The 22,928-nt window shown below is 36.7% G+C and overlaps 1 protein-coding gene across 2 annotated transcripts in view; it reads right to left on the bottom strand.

Annotated features, from left to right (window-relative positions):
• Window positions 1-8,363, bottom strand: part of LOC113080367 (disks large-associated protein 4-like) — an 81,255-nt gene extending 72,892 nt beyond the window's left edge. For both annotated transcript variants that reach the window (XM_026252532.1, XM_026252534.1), the window contains exon 1: window positions 7,941-8,363. The gene's annotated coding sequence lies outside the window, so the exon portion shown is untranslated. The remainder of the gene's footprint in view (window positions 1-7,940) is intronic.
• Window positions 8,364-22,928: the final 14,565 nt, after the last annotated feature.

The raw sequence follows: 22,928 nt of genomic DNA, 5'->3' as shown, positions 1-22,928 counted from the left end.
ACTCAATGGCTTGAAGTGCTTAAAACGTTAACTTGTTACAGTAGGTAAAAAACGCTGAATGCACTGTAAGTAGCTTTGGCTAAAAGTGTCTGCTAAATGCATACATGTATACATTTTAAATTTGTAATTTTGTTTCCGGGATTTGGCCAACAAAGTTGTCTATTTTTTACAAGATAGTATTTCAGACCTCAACATTGGCATTTACAGTACGTCTCCCGACTGAACTTAGAGAGTTTGCATGTTTTAATGCAGCAGGTCCAAAAAAATGAGCTTTAACTTTAGCTCTGCTGGAACGCACGTCTTCATAATGCAATAAGGGCCCTTCTAGGGGTCCGACATTCAAGAACGCATTTGTCGTCTTTATCGCTGAAGGCGCTATTACACAATTAGCAACACCCCAACAGACTGCTGCCGTATTTAACTGTGCAGTAGTAAACAGAACAAACATCTGGTATTACCACACTTCTGCTCGGAAACTAATTAATTACCCAGGGAAACGGCATCATAAGTAGCTATGAGGGGAACAAAACGTTCCCCGAGGCGCATTTGTGCATCTTTTTACATGCAAATACATCAGTAAACGTGCTCTGTCACCATCTGATTGGACAAGTTCACAGGCGTGGGTCACTTACAGGAAGTTATCACGCGTGTCCTTCTGTCTGGAAATGATCACAGGGACGTAAACACTGTCAAACATGACAAACACGAGAGAAATGCTAATCTTATATTGTAAATGCGCCATCGGCTTCCTTCATTTCTCTGATGAATTCAATTAAACTTCAACAATCTGCTCTCCATTTGTTTCTCCTCATCTCCCTCTCTGTCGCTCTTTCTCATTCTGTGAGACACTAAAGTAATGAGGAAGATGAATTAGGACGAGAACTGTGATGTGGGACCGCGGCTCGGTGAATGGAAGCGGTGGCTTATCTCCACCAGCATTAACACAAGCTGCTCGGAGTGAAACATCAGGTGGTCGTCGCACGAAAATGATAGTAAATTAAGTGTCGTGTCTGTCAGATGGTTTAAAGCACTCCTATTACCTGAGCGGCTATGAAAGTGATGGCTTATTTTAGAAGAGGACAGTCTGTGCTCAAGAGAACCAACGTGAGAGATCAGAGCTGACAGAAAGTGTCCTGAAGCACAAGGGCTTTACAAAGGGCAGTGATCATGGAGACAAATAGTCCAGGAATATGATGAGAACTTGAGTGAACTGACCTGAGATCAAAGCTACGGAGGTCTACAAAACTGAACGTTAGCATTTCCATTCATATTAATAAACTGTGCAACATCCTCTTGAAGTATGCACTTTGAAATCTGCCACCCCTTTGACCAATTTTTCTGGAAAATAATTAGAATCTGATGATAAAAATGCATTGTTGAGAAAACCAAACACAGATGAGTCGCATCAGAGTCGCTTTATATTATGAGTGCACTGAGAAATAACGTAAAATAGTGGTAGGCTAAATAAAACGAAACGTTTACAAACATAACATTATAACATATTTTAATTTCCCATGCTCCATAATAAATCATTTAAATGTAAGAGCCTGTCCTCCAACAAAAAACGACCATATCGTTTGTGCAAGCATGTGTTACGACCTATATTTACGTTTTAAAGTTAATGACAGTATCGCGTTGCGTCTGTCGTCATGAATTGACGTATAACGTCATTACCAATCAAAATGCATTTTTTATTTAAATGCAATGTGTGGATGTTTTACACCGATCTCACAGTATTTCCTACATATTTTACTAGGTGGCTTATTCGTTTGAATAACCACACCTAACCCCACCCCTAAACCTAACCCTCACAGAAATCATGCTAAATTATGATTTATTGAGCATATACATTTTCGTGCACATTTGTTCCCTGGGATCGAACCCATGATAGCATGGTTACATATGAAGGTATAACGCAATAATCTACTTACTGAGCTACACGAAACGCAAACCAGAGAGAAAATAAAAGAGTAAAAAACAATAATATGAAAACAACCTTTTGCCGATAGGGGCGCAATTGTAGTATACTCTCTGATGGGTCGTATTTCATGGATTTGGACAAACGACCTATACAAGCGTATTGGTTGGAGGACAGGTTGAAATGTAATCATACTCAGAACAGAGCAGGAATTAAAAATATATATGCATAAAACAAACAAACTATAGTGGAAATCATAATCATAATCAACTATTAGGCTAATATAAACGCCAAGCCAAAACAAATTTATTTAAAGTGAAACTGAATAAACTTAAAATCCAAATGTGTTCTACATGCATTATTATAAGTGACTTTATTCCAACATGCTTAAATGATAAATGGTGACTTATATTCTGGACAATATTGGCCACGGACCAATCAAAATCAAGTATTCCAGAAGGTCTTTGTATATAGAATTTAAGTGATAAAACATTTTTATAGGAAAGTTGGCATCACCCTGGTTCCCTCTGCAAAAACCTATTAGGATTTTTCATTAGCTTATGGATTAGTGCAGAAAATAAGCTCTGTGACCAACCAAAGTTTATGATAATTACGTTTTGCTCACTAATATAAAAAAATGAACCCAACTTTGAAGCCTAAATACAAGTAAAATGCTAAAAGTAGACTATAAATGAACTAGGCTACACCACCATTAAGCTTCAGACAACTCAAACCCAAAATAAATTTAAAAACCACTGACTTCAGGACGTGCTAAAATGCAAACTCGTTTCTAGGTTTTGGCTAGCAAAAAATACATGATAACTACAACACTGTCTATACAATTGGCTTATATTCTGGAAAATACATTATTATAACAATATCTGCCATGGACCAATCACAATACAGTACATCTAGTGAACATGACAGTAGATCAGACACATCCAATCTGTAAATAAACACTCAAGCTCGACTCAACAAAGACCCCCTTCTTCTGTCAGATCTCTTTTATCTTCTCATCTTGAACCGCTTTACTGTAAATAAATAAATATACCTGTCATTTTCTCTACAAAAGCCCCCCGGTGTAAAAGTGGCCTCTCTAAAAATACATCCACACTCAAGGACAACAGATACACATTATAGAGGTAAAGAGCTACTTTTAGTCACTTTATGAGCTTTTTATGGGCTCCAGATTCAGAAATAGCCATGTGTTGGCTGCACAAGAATAAAAAGATAAAAACATTTTTTTTTTTTTTGCATTTAGCTTTTATACAATCAACTATTTTAGGTATGCCTGAAATATATGTGCACTACATAAAGTTTATTTCTGAAGACATAAAAATGTTGATATATTCTTGTGCATATATAACTGTTTTTAATAAAGTAGCCAGCTTAGCACTCAATGGTTTGTTATTATTATAATAACTTTACATTTACTGAGCTAAGTATGAATGTCATGATATGAGGTTGGTTATGATGTCATAACGCTGGGTCTGTTTGATTGGACAGCAGATTGATTGTTCATTGATTGTTCTTTCCTCAATGCAAGATGCACGTCAGCAGAGCGGTAACTGAGAGTTTTATTGTATGTTATATTTGCATGCTAAATAAAAACAATAAAGCTTCGTTAAAAACATATCACTTTATGTGGATGCTTTATTAAGCACAAAAACACTGAAGAAGAAAAAGAAAATAAAACAGAGGCTTCTTGCTTCGGTTCTCTGCTCTGCTTCATGATCTGCACAAGACAAACTTTGAACGTATCTGAGTTGTCTTGCATGTGTCAAAACAACCTCACCTCCAGAGAAACGGATGATGTTATGCATCCAGTTCACACACACTAAGAGTATCACACTGCTTTATATGCTCGCATTGATTTTTTTTACCCCATTGCATCAAATGCCAAGTTAGTTTTCTGCTTTTCTTTATAATCAAAATGACAATAATGCCTGAAAATAGTGAATGCTGACACTTCCAGCCATGCAAGTTTGATTTAACACATCAGAATGTTTAACATCAGCAAGCAACTCATTGCATCGTTAATGACCTGTGCAGTGAATGGGTACCGTCAGAATGGGAGTCCAAACTGTTGATAAAAAACATTACAATACTCCATAAGTAAACCTCACCAGTCCAGTCAATCAATTAATGTATTTTGAAGCCAAAAACTGTATGTTTATCTCAAACAAATCCAAATATTCTGACTCATATTTTAGCTGAAAGCAGGAAGCAAGATGTTAACTGATGGACTGGAGTGCTGTTGATTACTGTGATGTTTTTATCAGCTGTTTGGACTCTCATTCTGACGGCACCCATTCACTGCAGAGCATCCATTGCTGATCAAGTGATGCAATCCTACATTTCTTCGAATGTGATAAAGAAACAAACTCATCTACATCTTGGATGGCCTGAGAGTGAGGACTTTTTCAGCAAACTTCTCTATTAAACAAACATATTTTCAATCTTTGGTAAATGATTGGAGCAGTTTTTCTTGGGTTTAAGGAGAATTTCAGTCAACAGTCACTATTAACTAGATGAAAACCAATTACGTTTTGCTACAGGCAACAGTAAACCATGATTTTTTATGGCCTGGTAATGCAGCTACATTCAAACAAAGCACTACTGACAGCAATGCCGTCTTCTCAAACATTCATTTAACACTGATGTGCTGCTCATTTCAAAGCATTGAATGCGGAGTCCAAAATGAACACTTGCCAAATGGAAAATATGAGTAAAAACTGGCCTTGGCAAATACACTGGACAGCTACTCGCCAATTGGCGACATTGTATACGGCTTAAACTGAACTGTAGGATGATAGTTTGACCTTCACTGAATCAAATACAAGACATGTAAAACATCATCTTCTAAACAAAATATTTGGTTTATTATAAAAGGTTTCAAAGGTTTATGTAGGTTCGAAAGTTTGGGCTCAGAAAGTTTTTTTTTTTAAATAAATTAATTTTATTCAGCAAAGACGCATTAATAAACTGATTAAATATGACAGTAAATACATTTATAATGTTACAAAAGTTTTTGTATCAATTCTTATGACTTTAATTCATAAAAAAGCCTGAAAAATATATCAAGGTGCCATATATCAACTGTTTTCAACCTTGATAATAATTATAAATGTTTCCTGAGCAGCAAATCAGCATATTATAATGATATCTGAAGGCAATTATAACAATATTACTATAATAGCTAATTATAGATTAACAAGTTTTTACTATATTTTTGAATGAAATGTGCAGCCTTAGTGAGGGAATAACTACAAGTAATTTCATGCATGGTCAATGGCACAAAAACATATTTTTGAATACATCATAATGTACAACATCTCATATCCTATTAATGGCTAGTACATTTCTCCATCCACATGCCACTGGCAGCTGTGTAAATGGTTCATTCTGGATGCTGATTGCACTGTTAGAGACATATCCTGCATCACAGCCAAATGATAAATCCCTGTTGACATCACACATATAAAGTGTTTCATTAAAAGCGCCTGCTGTCTAATGGTTGTGTCATGTGGCGGAGAGACACCGGTTCTGCGTTCACTCAGATCTGTGGCCTCCTTCATCTAAACTGTGCTGATGACCCACTGCTCTTCCGCTAATTGAGACGAATGGCGATGTTTGTTTTAAATGCTGATTTATTCTTGGAAGCCCTTTGTGGAGCCGAGCGACCCCCTTCGTGTGGTCTTTAGATTTGCCACAACACCCAAAAGCGCAATCAATCAAACCCCCCGCCACTACAACAGGCTTTTAATTAAAGAAGGTCCCTTGGACGTTCACCCCAATAGAAACCTGCGGAGAGAACCAATCACAGCCGCGCACCACACCAGCGCGAAACAGAGCATCTGGGGGGAGAAAAGCCCTAAATACATGTTAAATCAGGCAGCTGTTGGATGCCCCGTTCAAACTCTGACTGGTTTTAGCTTACAGTTTAGCGACAGAAGTGTTTGTGTCTCTCGAGCTTAAACCAGCAGTGAAAGTCGCCCTGGAGGCAAGTTAAAACACAGCTCAAAAATTCTGTTTTAAACGAGCCAAAAATGCTCACCCCTATCTTGTTGTGTTTTTTTAAGTGGAAAACAAAAGGAGAATCGTTCAAGAATCCCTAAACAGATTTTTCAAACAGACCGAAATTTATGTCATTATTTATGCCATTTTGTGACCCAATGTGTGATCAAGTGTCAATGGTGTTAACACATCTCCCTTCTGTTTTAAAAACAAACCATAGTACTTTATTAATACCAAGTATATGCAAATGTTGTTCTTGCATTCTTGGTAGTTTGGACTTGGCAAGTTCGACTCGGGAGTGCAAACGAAAATAGCCAAAAACATGTAGTTAAGGCAACTAATACATATTTTGATAACCTTCACTTTACGTATACAATTGACAAAAAAATATTTATATAAAACACAGCCCTTCATTCCTTTTTAAAAATATATATCATATGTGCATGCATACTCTGATTATCTTCACTGTATGTGTAATAAAATATGACCTAAAGCACAACACTGCCTATTTTTGTTAAAGGTCAGTTTTAATGAATAATAATAGCCATTATAAAACTATAAGATGCTTATATAATAGCAAACAATTCAGTCAAACATGCTACAACGACAGTGCTGTGCTACGGTAAAGTTAAATAAATATATACAATTATGAAACATAAGTTTGTGCTCAGCCAAAACGATATGACCAGGAACAAATAATAGATTCACGAGACTAAAGATTGCCGGTTAGATTTACTCAAAATGAATTATGTCTCATGTTTAACCACTATAGAGGCATCAGAACCAGAACGCAGCAGGATTCATGAGCACTGAATGCATGTTCTCTCCTCTGCCATTAAAACTTGCTGGTTGGTGCGAAATGCATTCTGGGATACCTGGATGCATCAAGTTCACACAAATTACCTCATAATGCATTATCGATAAAAGCGATACTTTTTAAATTTTTGGAGCTTAACATGCATGGTCACTACGGATGGGCATTGTGGCATAAAATCAACCACTCTTTTGTTGTCCACAGAAAAATACTGTAAGTGAGGACAGTATTTCCATTTTGGGTGAACTACCCCTTTAAGTACCTTGACAAGTGATATCATGCACTGAATCTCTGCCTTTTCAAAGGAAGCGTTTAGTTTAATAGTCTCTTTTACAGCAACTCCTTAGATAATGAACTAAAAGAGATAATGATGCATTTCAGACAGGCTGCAGACAAACACTAAACACTTACAAACAGATATTCTACAGATGCATATACAAAATAGCTTATTTTCATTCAAGTAAAACATTTATACGACTGAAAGAACCTGGAAACTCAAGTCAAGCCATTTCTAAGGGTCAGTTAACACAGAAACATCTGCTCTTTTTACAGTTATGCAACATCTATGTTGAATGTGCACCAATTGTGATATGTATATGATCAATTGCATTAACTCTGAGAAAATATATATTTTTAAAGCACCCCATTAAAGATGCCCAAACAATTGTGTATTAAATTTAAAAGTACGTGTAAAAAAATCACAGATATTTTCACATAAACTGACAGTTTACTTCTCAGTGAACATATCAGCATATCTTACAGTAACTACACAGGCATTAAAGAGTTAACCGTGATGCATTTCAGAAAATCTACAGACAAATAAGACACCAAGTTTGCATTTACAAAAATATAGCGCCTATATACTCGAGATGTGCGCCGATTAAAGTCAATTAATGGAATGAAACAACTTTGACATATAATATAAGAACAGACAGTCTTGTAAAAAAATTTCTTTGAAGATGCCAAAGCAAACCTTCCATAAATGTGAATGCCAGAAAATTAATCAACGCATATTAAATAACTTTAGCACCGATACTGAATTGAGCTCCAGCTTTGGCTCCTGGCACACAGACAACTGCAAAATGCGTCAGCCCCGATGCAGCAGGAATTCACATGCATGTTTGACAGCAGCGTGAATGCATGCGTGCCACTCATGTTTAGCACGACAGTGTTAGTATCAGGTTCACTCACCGCACAGATCGAGTCCAAAATCCGTGTCTATCCGCTCCGTCCTCGTTCGTTTCTCACGGAAGGGCCCCCGGAAAGACTCTCCGCCGTCCTCCTCCGGTAACACGGTACATCCTCTAGTGAAGCTGAGGAGAGAATCCGCTACCGTGCGTCCGCTCCTCCGCCAGCGCCGATAATGCTGAAGACAAACGGCGAGCGCGCATCACATCCCTGCACGAGGACGACGGGTTTCCGTGACGAGCTGCTGCTGCGGATCCCACACCAAACACTGGATGAACGCGAGAAGATCTTCAGTCTCACATCACACGGTGAACACGGGGGTGTAGAGATGACTGGACATCCCAGAGGACAGAAAAAATAGCACTGAGATCTCCTCAACATCTCAATCTACTCTCATAGACAGCGATGAGATCGAATGGAGAGCTATTACAGTCTCCTGCTCCTAAAATAAGGCAGTGATCTCAGGTTTCCTCTAAATATGTTCAGATTTGCATTGCTTTGAAAATCTACATTAAAAAATAAGATACTTCAATGCAAACTCAAATATTTCTCAACATCTCGATCCAAATTTCAATAAAAAGCAATGACAGTCTCATGCTTCTCTTGAATTCTCTCCTTAAAGACCCCATGATGTGTCTCAAACTGTGTTCAAATTTGCATTGCATTGAAAATCTACATTGGTCTGAAATATTTCTTGTCTAAACATCCCAACAATGTCTGCTTAACTTTGCATTGCATTGAAATTCCGCTCTGAAAAGTCAGATTCTTCCTTATGAACTCAAATCTCATCTAATACTTCTAATAGCAAATTATTCATTAGAAAAATCACAGATGCAATCTCTAACATCTCATTTGGTTCTAGACAGCAATAATATTAAATAAAGAGCCCATGTTTCACATATAAACGGTCTCAATCTGAAAAGTCAGATTCTTCAATATAATCACAAATATTTCTCATCTGATTTGCAAATCAGATATCTTTAACATCTGAGCACTGAGATTAATTAAGAGCAATTACGTACATTCTCCTGCTTCTCAGATTCTGCTGCTCTTATTAAAAGACCCCAGTGATCTCTCATTTGCTAGCTACAAATGAATTTAGTTTGATTATTTGAGAGAGAAAATACACTTAATGTAAATGAAACAGCTGAGAACGCAATGAATTTCTAAAAGCTATAGCAATCTCACTTTTCTCATGAAACATCTTGCAACTTTCAGAAACGTCTGCATCCCTTAACTTTTCAAACACTGATTGATTGATTATTGGAAACATTGGCACAGCAGTCTATTATGCAAGCAGTCTCTATGGACTGTATATAAAAGCAGTTTGATACTGAGAGGTGCAGAGAAGCTTTCAGAGTGAAGTGTTGATGATGATGATGAAGTTTGTAACGTGGGCTCGGACTCATTCTGGTTACCTGCATTCATATAGAGTTTAAACTTAGCTCAAGGAGATAAACATCCCTGGGCTCAGCATTAAGGGCAGAACGGACGTGTGTGAACTGATGAACGAGAGATTGAGATGCAAAGAGTCGAGCGGAGTGCTTCAGCACTGAATGTAAGCTTGGATTACTCTTATGTTAGCAAGAGCCCTTCATGTCCGCAGGCGCTTGTGCACTTGACTAGGTTTAATGTTTGAAGTGTGTTTCCAGAGACTCTCTATATGAAGATGCTGCATGTAAATGCACACATGTATGCATATGTGGCCAGGCGCTCAAGGTCATACAATGTGTTATTAAACAGCGCTATGGCCGCTCTGACATCTCGACCTCTCCTTTCTTAAGGATGAGCTATCATCTCCAGCTGAGAGGAACGGATGTCATGTTTCTGCTGTCGCTGTAATCACTGACGCCGCAGGGGATGAGCAGAAGGTTCGACCGCTTCACACACACACAAATGTAGAAGTTTCACTCACACATCAAATGCTCATCTGCTCCCAAAGGGCGAGTAAAAGGCAAGAACATTTGTAAAAAACCCACGTCATGAGTTTTAAATGATGAAACTGGACGCTGGAGCTTATAAGAGCAGGTTTCAGCTTGATAGTTGAAGGTCACATCAGATTAACTGCTTGATAGACTCATTGCTTGCCCAGCTTCTGTTCTCTATGCAAGCGTTTGAATATAGCATCTGCTAAATTAATGTAAATGTACCTTAAAAGTTTTGTTTTAGTTTTTTTAAACAGTAAAAGAGACTTCAAGAGTGATTTAAAAATTAACAGAATGTGCATTTTATTGTTAAACATCATAGTAAAAAAGGAGGTTATTCGTTTAGAAAATAATTTACTTTTTTTTTTTTTAAGCGATAGCTATATTTTTCAAAATGAAGACAAAGATAGTAATTTTATGGTAGACAAACCATGAAATTTCACTTTTTACATCTGAAGTTCACCCAAAACTGACAATTTGTGGATGAGTATGCATCACTTGCTCAGCAATGGATGCTCTGCAGTGAATGGGTGCCGTCAGAATGAGAGTCCAAACAGCTGATAAGAACATCACAAGTAATCCACACCACTCCAGTCCATCAGATAATGTCTTGTGATTTGAAAAGCTGCATGTTTTTAAGAAACAAATCCATAGTTAAGATGATTTTAACATACTGCAATATAGCTTTCAGCTAAAATATGAATCGGGTGAGAAATATGCACAGAACAAACACTTTTTAAAAGCCAAAACAGCTCTAAACAAACATGTGGGTGGATTTGGATGTGAGTGACAACAGGAGATAGATAGACAGATACATTAATAATATATATATATATATATATATATTATTCAAAATTAAGAAAAAATAATAATATTTTAAACATTTTATGGTTGTCAAATCATAAGGAAACTTTCCATAGTTGGAGAAAAGATGCTTCTAAACCCCTCAAATATATAAGTTGCACAAACGGGCCACTTTCAGCTTTCAAACTTTAAAAGTAGCTCAAATGATCTAGATTATGGATCTAGATGTTATTTGGGTCAACATCAACAAGCTTCAGAGTTGAGTTGGACACAGATCTGAGCTCAAACCAGCAGGGACAAACATTCAGCTGCTGAGTCCATATGCCTCCGCTTCTCTCATTCAGCTTCTCCTGCACACGCACCTGTAAACCTGCTCTCCAGAGGAAACCCACATGCTTCAGAGAGCAAGAATGAAGGATTTCAAACACAGGGCTAAAAGAATCAAGCGTTCATCAGAGATCTGCATTACAGGTGCACCAGCCTCAACCCTCAGTTAGGGAAGATTGATGTGATACGATTTGTTAGGGCAGATTAGGGTTAGATGATTTTGCAGTTCATTCTGCACCTGTCATACAGATCTGAGATCAGATCACATCCATTGCTGCTGATTGAAAGTGTGTTATGCAACGTTACAGATCTAAAAATAACTGATTCCATAAGTCTCATAATAATGCATACTATTCAGAAATACAGTTCAGTGCATTTCTTATTCACATGCTTCCTGGTGTATTTTACACCCATTCACTGAACAATGGAAGACTAAATCAATAAAGAAACATGTCATTAAAAAAAAAAAAAAAAAAAAAAAACACTTTAGCTGGAATAAAATATATTTGTACTGGATAAAACAATATAAAACATATTCCTAAAAAAAAAAAATTCCAAATCACGTCAAGGCAACATTATTCATTTTCATTTAACTTGATGTACTGAAATAACTAAAACTGAAACTGAAATAATTATTTAAAACTGAAATGATAAAAACTACATAATTTTAAAAAACATAAATTACAAAAGAAAACTACAAAACTGCTAAAACTTTAAAATACAAAACAATATATATATATATATATTTTTCAACATTCAAAATATTGAAAAAAAAATCTAAATTTGAATTAATAAAAACTAAAAACCTGTTGGAAACAATAACTTTCAGAGATTTTAAACTTGTTCTTATGCATATGAATCTGTTTAGAGCCCTTACAGTATAAAATGATCATATTATTGTTTTTTCATTACGCTTTCAATGTCATGACTTAGCATTTGCTTCTGGTAATTTAACATTAGCTTTTTTAGGGAAAGTGACTTACTGTACATTAATTATAGAGAAAAACCAAGGGTGGAGTGTGTTTCCTCAAGGACACAATGGTAACGAGGCAAGACTGTTATTTTCCAAATAACCCCTGAACACGCCACCCTCATCAGAGAGAAACAAAGCCAGAATCCTCTCAAGCACACGATGAAAGCATCACAAACGTCTGGAGGACTACACTCAGAGCTGTCGGGAAAGAGTAATGATGTGTTAGTCTTGGATTAACGGTTTATCTTCATCAGAACGGCTGGTCATTAAATCCAGAGAGGTCACGATGCCAACAGATCCAAGTCAATTCATCCCCGGTGTTAATTTTGTATTATTTATATACTTTTAGAGTATTTGTTAATATTTTTACTTAGCTTTTATTTTTATATTTTCAGTTTTAGCTTTAATAATTGTGTTATGTGCTTTTATTTTTTTATTTATTTCAGTATTAGTATTTTTGTCATGCACTTTTGACTTTTTTATTAATTGTTTTAAACTATTTTTATTCATCTTTTTTTTTTTACATTTCTGTTTTAGTAAATGTAGTATCCTCAACTCAAACCTATTTTATTTCAGCTTTAAAATTTCTTTATTTTCATTTTTGACAAGAATCCTAAACAAGGGACGTCCATAAACTTTGTATCTTTACCAAGCCATTTTAATGTTCAGACATTGAAATTGAAACTGTAAACGATGAGCATGCTTATGATTTTCCCAGCCGTTTCAATGCAAATGAAGATGTTTTTGTTCTCAGTAGCGACTCACATCTTATCCGTCATTAATTGCGTCATTGTAAATGAGGCTATGTGAATGATTTTACCCTGCTTCTTCTCTTTCGATCCCATTCCTCTTTCCAGGAAAAGTGTTTTACAGGAAGAGGTCAGGGCCTCAGCCACAGATCTGCAGTGATTGAAATCTCCTCCAGCGCCTGACACTCATCTCTCTCATAAATAACCCCACTGCGCTCAAATGGAGCTGGGAATGAGGAGAAACGGAGAGGGAAAATAACACATTAGATCTTTTTGGAATAGGAGGAGCAGAAAAAACATTCCCAAAGAATTCTGGTAATGGGATGTGGTGGAGAAGGGCAGAGTATGCAAATGAGTGTAAGCATTCCTTTAGGGTGTCTCTGTTGTGCAGGGCTCATTTCGAGTTGTGTCTACAGAGTTGTGCAGCCTCTAAGGTATTCTTGTGTTTTCTAGTGTTGATAGATGGGTCTAAAATCGAGGTGCTTTCTCAGGTATTCTCAGCTGCTAGGTTGCTCCAGTCAATAGATGATATTCTGCAACTTAAATATGCCATCACTAAAAGCATTACAGACAAAAAAAAAAAAAAAAATTATTCATTGGTTAAACCCATAATCTCAACACTGTGAATCTGAAAGCAGAAGTGTATGCGAGTGATATTGGCTTCTTTCTGGCTCCATAAGTGTTCAAATACGATGGAGAATATCACTTTTGCTGCTCTTGTCATATTTGCTTTTATTACTGTAACAGTGACCTCATTTCCAATGCAGCATCTCAATACAGATACCTCGAAGTGTGAGCATAATGCAAGCCGTTATTGGTGATGTAGATGAGAGCAGAAGAGATTCTAGACACTTTTTAGGTGGGCTTCAGCTTTTTCAGGTGTTATGCTATTCAAGCACACCCTTCCTTGCTTCTTGAGAAATGGACAGGGAAAAATATCAAGGTTTGTAAAGGAGATGCTTTTAAAAGCCCCCCAACTATTTTTGTAGAATAATCATGTAATGGATACATTTTGGAAAAAACTGGAAGATTTCCAGGATGACAAAGTACTTTTTGAGATCAATCCTTAGGCTGTGTTCAGAGTGGAATGATAGATGTACTACTGTGTGCTATTTTTTTCCATTTACAAAGTGGGACAAAGGCAATTTGCCACAGATCCAACAATTTTTGCTAATTTTTTTAAAGAGCAAGTGAATCGGTAAACATTATTCAGCGATTGTCATGTGACTTTACTATATTTCACATTCACTTTTCAGTGCGGGGTCCAGTTATTATAATAAAACGAATGTCTTAACTTCAGTGAAATGAGTCAAAATAGATGTTAAATGTCACAGCTGTAATTACTTTAATCTCATTCCTCACAATGGTAATAAAAAGTAAGGTTGAGTGCATAAAAAAAAAAAAAAAGATTAAAATTGATTTTAACTAAATATAATTTTAAATAAAAAAAACCATCAGAAGGCGACTGTGCCATAACACTGAGTTTGTTCCACCGGAGTGTGATCTTTAAAAAAGGACTTCTGTGAAAATGACTCATCTCAAACCCCCACCGAGAACAATTTTTATCTTCACAGCACAAAATATTCTCTGGAGTGCATGTTGCAACCCTTTCTGAGCTCCCAATCCTCCAAAAGAGAACAGAAACACTTTCCATACGGCAAATAGTCTAGAAAACAAGTGTTTTTGTATGAATAGCACTATTACTTGCAGTCACACTGAAGAATTAAACGTCTATCAGAGCGCCTCGTCCTTTCTCAAATCATGTGTGCTTTTAGTGATCAAATGCACCATTTTCATTTTCTGGACTATGAAATAGGAGAAAACCCTGCAAATGCACTTTGGAGGAGGAACCAAATCCACAGAGACCAGAAGAATAGGCAACATCAATCAACAGAAAGTGTTCACCTCCTCAGTTATTCATGAAACACAGCTGGATTCAGGACACATGACACGTCACATGAGTACACTACAATTACAGAAATGCGATTTGCATTAAAGATTAAAAACAGAAACGCTCGTCACAGGTTAATGGTGCTCTGTTCACCACAAACCACTCGAATCATGACCGCTGTCGCTGCTGTATTAATCTGAATACACTCTAAACCTACTCTAAATGTTACCGTGGTATTTATTTTGGGCCCCACAAGGGCTAAAATGCACTTAATTTCTTTGCAATTAATTGTGTGATTGACTACCAATTTTTGAGTAAAACATTTTTCTACATTTTCAGGGGTTTGTATTCATAAACAATAGTATGTGGAAGAGTACACACATAATTTAGCACCTGACCAAGAGGTCACCATCTTGAAAATCAAAAAGGATAGTTGATGTGATCCGACCACCTTAGAGAAAACCAGTGTTGAGCTGTCTATATGACGTCTGCATTTGGATCTGCAAGACTTAATCTTTAAAGTGTTTGCTCATCTGCAATACATCTATATATCGTTTCCTATAAGATGTCAAATAGACGTTTAGACATCTTAAAATAGGTCTATCAGAGCCTTTTGGTTACCATCCGTCTACATTAAACTCCTTCATTCTGTTCTGTAGAGGTTAAAACAGCACAGGACCGTCATGGGATTTCCAGAGTCCTCAATTGCAAAACTAAAGGAAAATAAAAATTATCTATTAGGTCGGCACAGAGAATTTAGCATTGTGAGGTTTATTAATCTTCCAGATCAGTTATAATGAGGGCAATTATTTTATCTGTGGGTTAATCATTCATTTGAGTCAGTTTGGGAGTTCGGAGCAGGGTTCTTGGATCAATTGACTCAGTTTGGGAGCCCGTAGCATGAATCATTTGAATCAGTTCGGGAGTTCGGAGCGGGTTCGCGAATCATTTGAGTCAGTTTGGGGATCGCGAATCATTTGAGTCAGTTCGGGAGTTCGGAGCGGGTTCGCGAATCATTTGAGTCAGTTCGGGAGTTCAGAACGCGTTCGCGAATCATTTGAGTCAGTTTGGGAGTTCGGAGCGGGTTCGCGAATCATTTGAGTCAGTTCGGGAGTTCAGAACCAAGGGGCAAGGAACTCGACCGGAAGTTGAAGTCGGGTGGGGGCTGCCATCTTTTAGCAGAACTTCACTTGCGTTAGCATTCCCATTGACTCCCATTCATTTTGGCGTCACTTTGACAGCGAATAACTTTACATCTGAGGCATTTAAAGACTCTGTTTGTCCATTATTTATTTCTAAAGATACACGAAAATGTATAAAGGGCTCCATTACCTTCTATGTTACATTATGGCCCCGTATAAACAGTTTTTGTAAAAAATAGGCTAACGATTGCGTCATAACCACTCGGCTCTCTGTCGCATTACCGTACAGACAGGTGGAGAAGCTCGCATCAATTAACTTAATATGGCGTACTGGCGTTACATTTTAAAATACTATACAAAATAATTAATCAGAATACTTACTCCTGCTCACTCACGACAAAGAACTCCCCGCTCAAGCTCTCCGTCTCTGCAAGATTAACGATGGTAGTTTGCAAGCACAGCTACTAGAAGATTTACATCTGTCAGACAGGTTGCTGACGTCGTCAAGCTTCGTTTGAGTCTGTGCGTCAGAAAGGGAAGTGCTAAAAAACGCTAAAACTGGGCTTCATTTGTCTCAATTGAGTTCCAATGGGGTCGCTGTGTCCATTTCTTTTACTGTCTATGTTCAGAACGGGTTTCGCGAATCATTTGAGTCAGTTTGGGGATCGCGAATCATTTGAGTCAATTCGGGAGTTCGGAGCGGGTTCGCGAATCATTTGAGTCAGTTTGGGGATCGCGAATCATAAGTCATGATCTGCAAGATTAACCACAATCTTAGTTATGCTTCAGAAGACTCAAGTTCACCTCTCCTATCATTTTCTGTCTCTGCTCAAACGGTGTCCTGTCAGAATAAAAGAATCGTTTGTAATTTTAATGGAATATTTGTGTAAACATGCCTTAACATTTTCACTCCAATAATGGCTAATATAAACTTTTATGCACTATTTTATATATTTACTTATTATTATTTATAAATTAAACAAGTAATGGATACGAACTGGAATATCCTTAACAAAAAGAGATACATTGCAAGTTTTGTTATTATTAATTAATTTGTTACTTGTTTCCCATTACAATTATTAAATGTTGTCAGCAAAATAAGTGAGCTTGAGATTTAAACAAGAAAAAAAATCTGCTAGTGAAATAAGAAAAATGAACTTAATTTAAACAGAAAACAAAGTTATTTTTTAAAGCATGAACTCACATAAGAAAACAAGACTGAAGTTATTAAGTAATATTCCTTCACAAGTAAATGTGTTTTCATTTAAGAATGATTAGATATTTGCAATGGAATACTAAAAGTCAAAAATACTAAGGAGTTTTTTTTTTTTTTTTTTTTTTTTTGCAGTGCAGTTATTATTATAATAAACAGTTATAAATTTACTTTTTTAACTTAACCTGTGGTAGTTTAATCAAATAAAAAGGGGAAACGTCAAAAGACATATAGCTTTAATTGCCACCAATTATTTCGAGTGATTATTATTTTCGAAGTGTCCTGGCAAAAAAAGAAAAATAATTTTGCTTTAGATACAATAAATTTATTTACAGTGAATCCTCTTTTGTAAACTACTTTAGATAAAATCCTCAGCTAAATGAATAAATGTAAATGTAAATGTAAGTGCACTGTGGAAAACAGTATTTCATGCACTTGTTTATTGCATGCATACAGTTGTACAGCACACATGTGAAGTACACATACTCCACACTTACTCAGTTTACACAAAATCACTAGATACGGATTTAAATGCATTATTCTAGAAAATATAGTTTTTCAAGAGCTGTCCTTACAAATACAAAGTGCAGATTAGCCCACACAAAAGGAGAATATCAATCTCATTTATGAGTTTGAAACTGTAAGTTTTTAACATTGGAGTCTCATGGAAATGGGTCTGTCCCGTGGAGCGCTGGCAGTGTGGAGGAGACACGATCTCATGCTAGTGCTGGGAGATACTACACCAATTACTCCTCTCAGTGGGGGAGGTTTATTTGCGGAGGCGTTTTTGGCTTAAAATAAGCTAAAGGGGTCGGAAGATCTCGCTGCACCCATCGACACCCTAACCCTCTCACGCTGAGCTCGGCCAATCACGACAGTGGAAATGTGCCGACATCATAGGCATGTGATGTTGTGTTGTGTTTGGGATCCTGCAGCGAGTGTTACGTTTGCTCTATTTCAGGGCATTTAAGATGTTCAACTTTTTCACCGAGATTCAGAAATTAAAAAAATTGCATAATCCAGCAGAAGCTTGACTCAAATTGTGTGTCTTGTTGAAGTGAGCTTATACTGTACTGTGATCAGACAGACAATTTCCAAAAGGCATACAATAAAACAGAAAAAAAACACCTTAACAATGACATAGCAGTACTATAGCAATGACCTACAGCACATTGTTAACTGTAAAGCAATGAACTAGAAAACCCCACATAGATCACAATAGCAACCAATTGTCAACCACATAATGACTGCATAGATATCTCATAGCAATGCCTAAAACACCCTGTCAAATGCAAAGCAATGCACTAAAAACCCCACATAGATCAGCATAGTACTTACAGTACATAGCAATCATGAAGCGAATGTATAGCAACTTTGTAAACATTTAGAAATCCATTGCAACTACATAGCAACACTTTAGGATCCACAGAACACCCAAGCAAATGCATAGCAACACCCTGATATCCAGCCTTGAATTGTGGCAAAAAGTTGCGCTCTGTAAAAACATTAAACAGTGTTCTTAATTCTTAATCGATATTTGTAGCAAAAACTATATCATTTTAATCGAGAAGCAAAAGTCAGCTGTTTATCAGAGAATATATTTAGTGTTTCTTACCTTTTATGTATAAACCTCATGCACTTACAAAAAACCTTTTTATCTTTTAGGATAAGCATTACCTTACTTAACTTGTACTTACCCCAATTGTTTTTTTTAATGTATAACAAATGTTGAATTAATTAATTAAATTATTACATGTTCAGAAAGAAATCATATATTTTTTTTCCTCTAAAGCAATTGTTTCCTGATTTAAAGCAGTTGACTGGAAAGTAAGACCAGAAAGTAAGAACATTTAAACAAGAAAACAATTTAAGCACATTTCTAAATACTAGTCTTGGCAAGAATGACATATTATTGTGGTACTAATTGCATGAGGCCCCCAATTATATAATATAATATGGCTTTTATGAACATTATAATAATAATAATAATAATGGCATTCCCTGCAAAGGGCATGAAGCTGAGTAAATGAGTGAATTATAGAGAAAGACCCAACGCTAGTACAGCGAGCAGATCATTATGCAAGCGGCGAGAGAGAGAGAGAGAGACACACAAACTGCACTCGGTCGGTCTTATTGAGAGGGAAGCTTTTAATCTAAGCAAACTGCCCATTGCTCCATTATTAAGAGTGCGGCTCTAATGGGCTGGAATTAAAGGATACAGACCTGTAGGAGAAGCTACAGAGTGTGCATGTGACCTTTAGGAGTGACCGGAGTAAATCTGCCCCAGTCAGGTAAATACAGCACATTAGAGTCAATTTATCCATCAGTGTTATTTACCAGGCGGCTGAACACTACCGTCATAATGTAACTGAAGTCTGTGTGCATCTCTGAACTGAAGCTTCCACTGGACTGCATCTAAATGCATTCAGAAAGGGATGGTTCCTCAGAAGATCTGATCCTGAAAACCTTGAAAACAACACTCAAGCACTGGTGTCTGCTAACCCCCGCAAAATTATGACAAATTAAAAAAGTAATTAATACTTTTGTTCTACAAAAGTGCATTAAATTGACCAAAAGTGACAGTTAAGACATTTTAATTTACAAAAGATATAAAAAAAATCTTGAAAAACATAAAACAAATGCATGTTAGAACACTTGAAACAACTGCAATCAAGCAATGCATTAAAAATATAGACCACCATTGCAACTGCACAGCAGCACCCTAGCAATAATCCAGCTCCAAAAGAAACTACATAGCAACAGGGAAAAAAATTAGGGTATGTCTATACTTATAGAAAAAATGATTTCTTTCACATATAGACCACAACATTGTCAAAACAATGGATGCTTGAAAATGACTTAAAACACTGTATTATGCATGACAAGCAAGTTGTGGATATCACTTTGTAATGAGAGACAGGGCCCTATTTAATGATCTAAGTGCATGTTCTAAATTATAGGTGCACTGAGGGTGTGTCCGAATACACTTTTGCTAGTTTAACGACGGGAAAGTGGTCGGCTCGCCCGGGCGCATGGTCTAAACTGGTTGTCCCTATTCTCTTAATGAGTAATGGGTGTTTTATTGGGCGTAATGAGCAATAAACCAATCAGAGAGTCATCTCCTATTCTCTTTAAGAGGACAGTTACGCTCGTGACATGGGGAATTTGCAATTTACACAGTGGAATTTGCAAGTGCAAAGACGTAACGTGTCTCCAGAGATGAAAAGGAGCTGATCGTGTGCAAGCAAATAGCCTAATTCTGATACATACAATGGCTATCATTAGGGGTGTAACGATACGCGTATTCGTATTGAACCGTTCGGTACGACGCTTTCGGTTCGGTACGCGGTACGCATTATGTATACCGAACGGTTCGTTGGAGTATTTAATTATATTTGAAAAAAAAAAAAAAAAGAGAGAGAGAGAAATATAATGATATGCGTTAAACAAGGTAGCCCAATAACCCAAACAACGTAACAGGCAACGCCCCTGACACTCCCGAAGAAGAAAAAAACACCATCTTATATGTTTATGTTAGGCTACTCAGCAGGCGCTCGCTCACTCAGTACGCGCTGAAGGCTCGTTGCAAAATAGCCAATGCGTTTAAAAGACTAGAAATGAGAAGATCCTCCAATAACCAACAGGTCTGGTGTTTGGGTGCACTTTGGATTCCCTTTAAGCTATAATGGTGATGGCAAGAGAGTGGTTTCCTTTCCAAAGCGCTCGGGCAGAAGCGCTCATGAGGCGTCTGTCTTTGCTAAGCAACAATGACGTGCTCTCTCCATGAGACGCGGAAATTTCAGCGAAGGATAAATGGATTTGCAGCTCTAAAAATCGCTTGCAGTAGCTCTGCTACTAAATTTATTTCAAAATTGCAATCCATATACAACTATGATCAGCTGATCCTTCATCTTGGCTGAGCTCTCAACGTTGTTACGGGAAAGGATGAAGCTGATTGGTTGGTTCTTGTCACATGACCCGCGGTGCGCTTGCGGCATTCTGAAAAGTTGAGATGTTTTTACATTTTGCTGTATCTAAAACGTATCGAACCGAACCGAACCGAACCGTGACATCAGTGTATCGTATCGAACCGAACCGTGAATTTTGTGAACCGTTACACCCCTAGCTATCATACATTATGACAAGTAGGCATTTTTATATTAATATAGCCTACACAATAAATTTTATTATTTTATTGTTTCATATTTTAAAATGTTTGTGTGCTGCCCCGTGTCCCTGTGTGTAATAATCAAAGTAAACTTGCATTGTGGACCCACCCAAAGGTGCATTTTCTGCTAATGCGCTCTTTAAATTATTGCGTCATTGACTTTAGGCTTTAGATCAGGTTTGAGTTTGTCTATGGCGCAGTCTTTTTCTTTTAGTTCCTCAAAACAGCAACAAGTGGCACAAATGCATTCCAACACGGCGCAGGACTGAAAAATTAGAACTGTGTCAGGCTGAAACTAGCAAAAACACTTGCGCCGTGCCACATTGCGCCGGGCGTATGATAGGGCCCACTATGTGCCTGCGCACATACTGACATAACACACATGTGCATGATTTCACTGTTTTCAGAAATTTGCATTTTCATAGTTTACACAAAGACCATAACGGTATCATTTTCAAAAACGTGAACTTTGAAACGCATTTTCAAAACTTTGCATTTTCAGGCCCCTAAAACACCATTGTTGTTTAAATGAACCAAAACAAATAAAACATTTTCTGTTTATTGCAAATGATTAAAGAAGCTCTGATTGGATGATCAGAGAATGCAACCTGTTTACATAACATCTCTAATATTTTATTATTATAAATTGCTAACTGTTCTATCCCAGATAGCACACGTCTGCAAGATGTCTGTTAAAGATCGCTTCATCTGGAAAGCATCTGCTGTGTACAAACATCAGACAGACGTATTTAAGATGTCAGTTTTACATTCATTCTAAATCATAAGCATCTTAAATGTCTAAATCTAAATGTCTGTTAGACATCTGATAGGAAACATCCTATAGACGTCTTGCAGATGTAAAGGCAGACATCAAATGATGACAAAAATCACATGATGAACCCAAGCCTATCACAAGCAGCTTTTAAATATTAACATATATATATATATATATATATATATATATATATATATAGATATATATATAGATATATATATATATATATATATATATATATATATATATATATATATATATATATATATATATATATATATATATAGATATATATATAGAATGTGCACAGTGACCTTCACACAAACACTAAACACCAACATGGTAACACAGATAAAACTGAAATAATGCAATAAACATTAACTGAACAACATTAGATGTAACATACAGTACCCAAAGGTTCACAACTGATTAGAAAAAACTAAGAAGAAACATTGTTATTTCAACAACAACAAAACATCAAATCTAAAATGTAATGCAGGGAATTCTGGGAATGTCAATTTACGGTTATTCACTGTAAATTATACGATCTTTATCACTTCCAAAAACGGTATACTACTGTAAATTACATGAAATGTCCAATGCAGTTTTTCATCGATTATATCTAGTAGGGGAACTTACCGTTAACCATTTTACAGGTTTTTAATGAAACATTTTTACAGTCTTTTACCGTTAAAAAGAATATGACTCTTGAATTGAATATTTCCTACCAGATGTCCTAAACCCATTTCTAATTTACAAGTGTGAAACTTTCCTTTAACCAGAATAAAAGTGGGGTTTAAAATTACAATAACCCATGTTTAAGTGGAGTGACAGCCCTTGGATGTGTTTGAGTGTATAGTTTACATGACAACCTCTTCCGCGGAAATCAATTACATGAATTTCCCAGAGTGCAGTGCAACCAGACACGTTTCCATATACCAGAACTAGAGCAGCTTCCCAGCAGACTTGGCTCACATGGACGCGCACCGCGTGTGCCAGGAACAACACACATACACTCCATCAG

The sequence above is a fragment of the Carassius auratus genome, unplaced genomic scaffold (assembly GCF_003368295.1).
Source record: "Carassius auratus strain Wakin unplaced genomic scaffold, ASM336829v1 scaf_tig00031052, whole genome shotgun sequence".
Taxonomy (NCBI): Eukaryota; Metazoa; Chordata; class Actinopteri; order Cypriniformes; family Cyprinidae; genus Carassius; species Carassius auratus.
The sequence above is the reverse complement of the archived record's forward strand: the minus strand, read 5'-3'. Positions and strand labels throughout refer to the sequence as shown.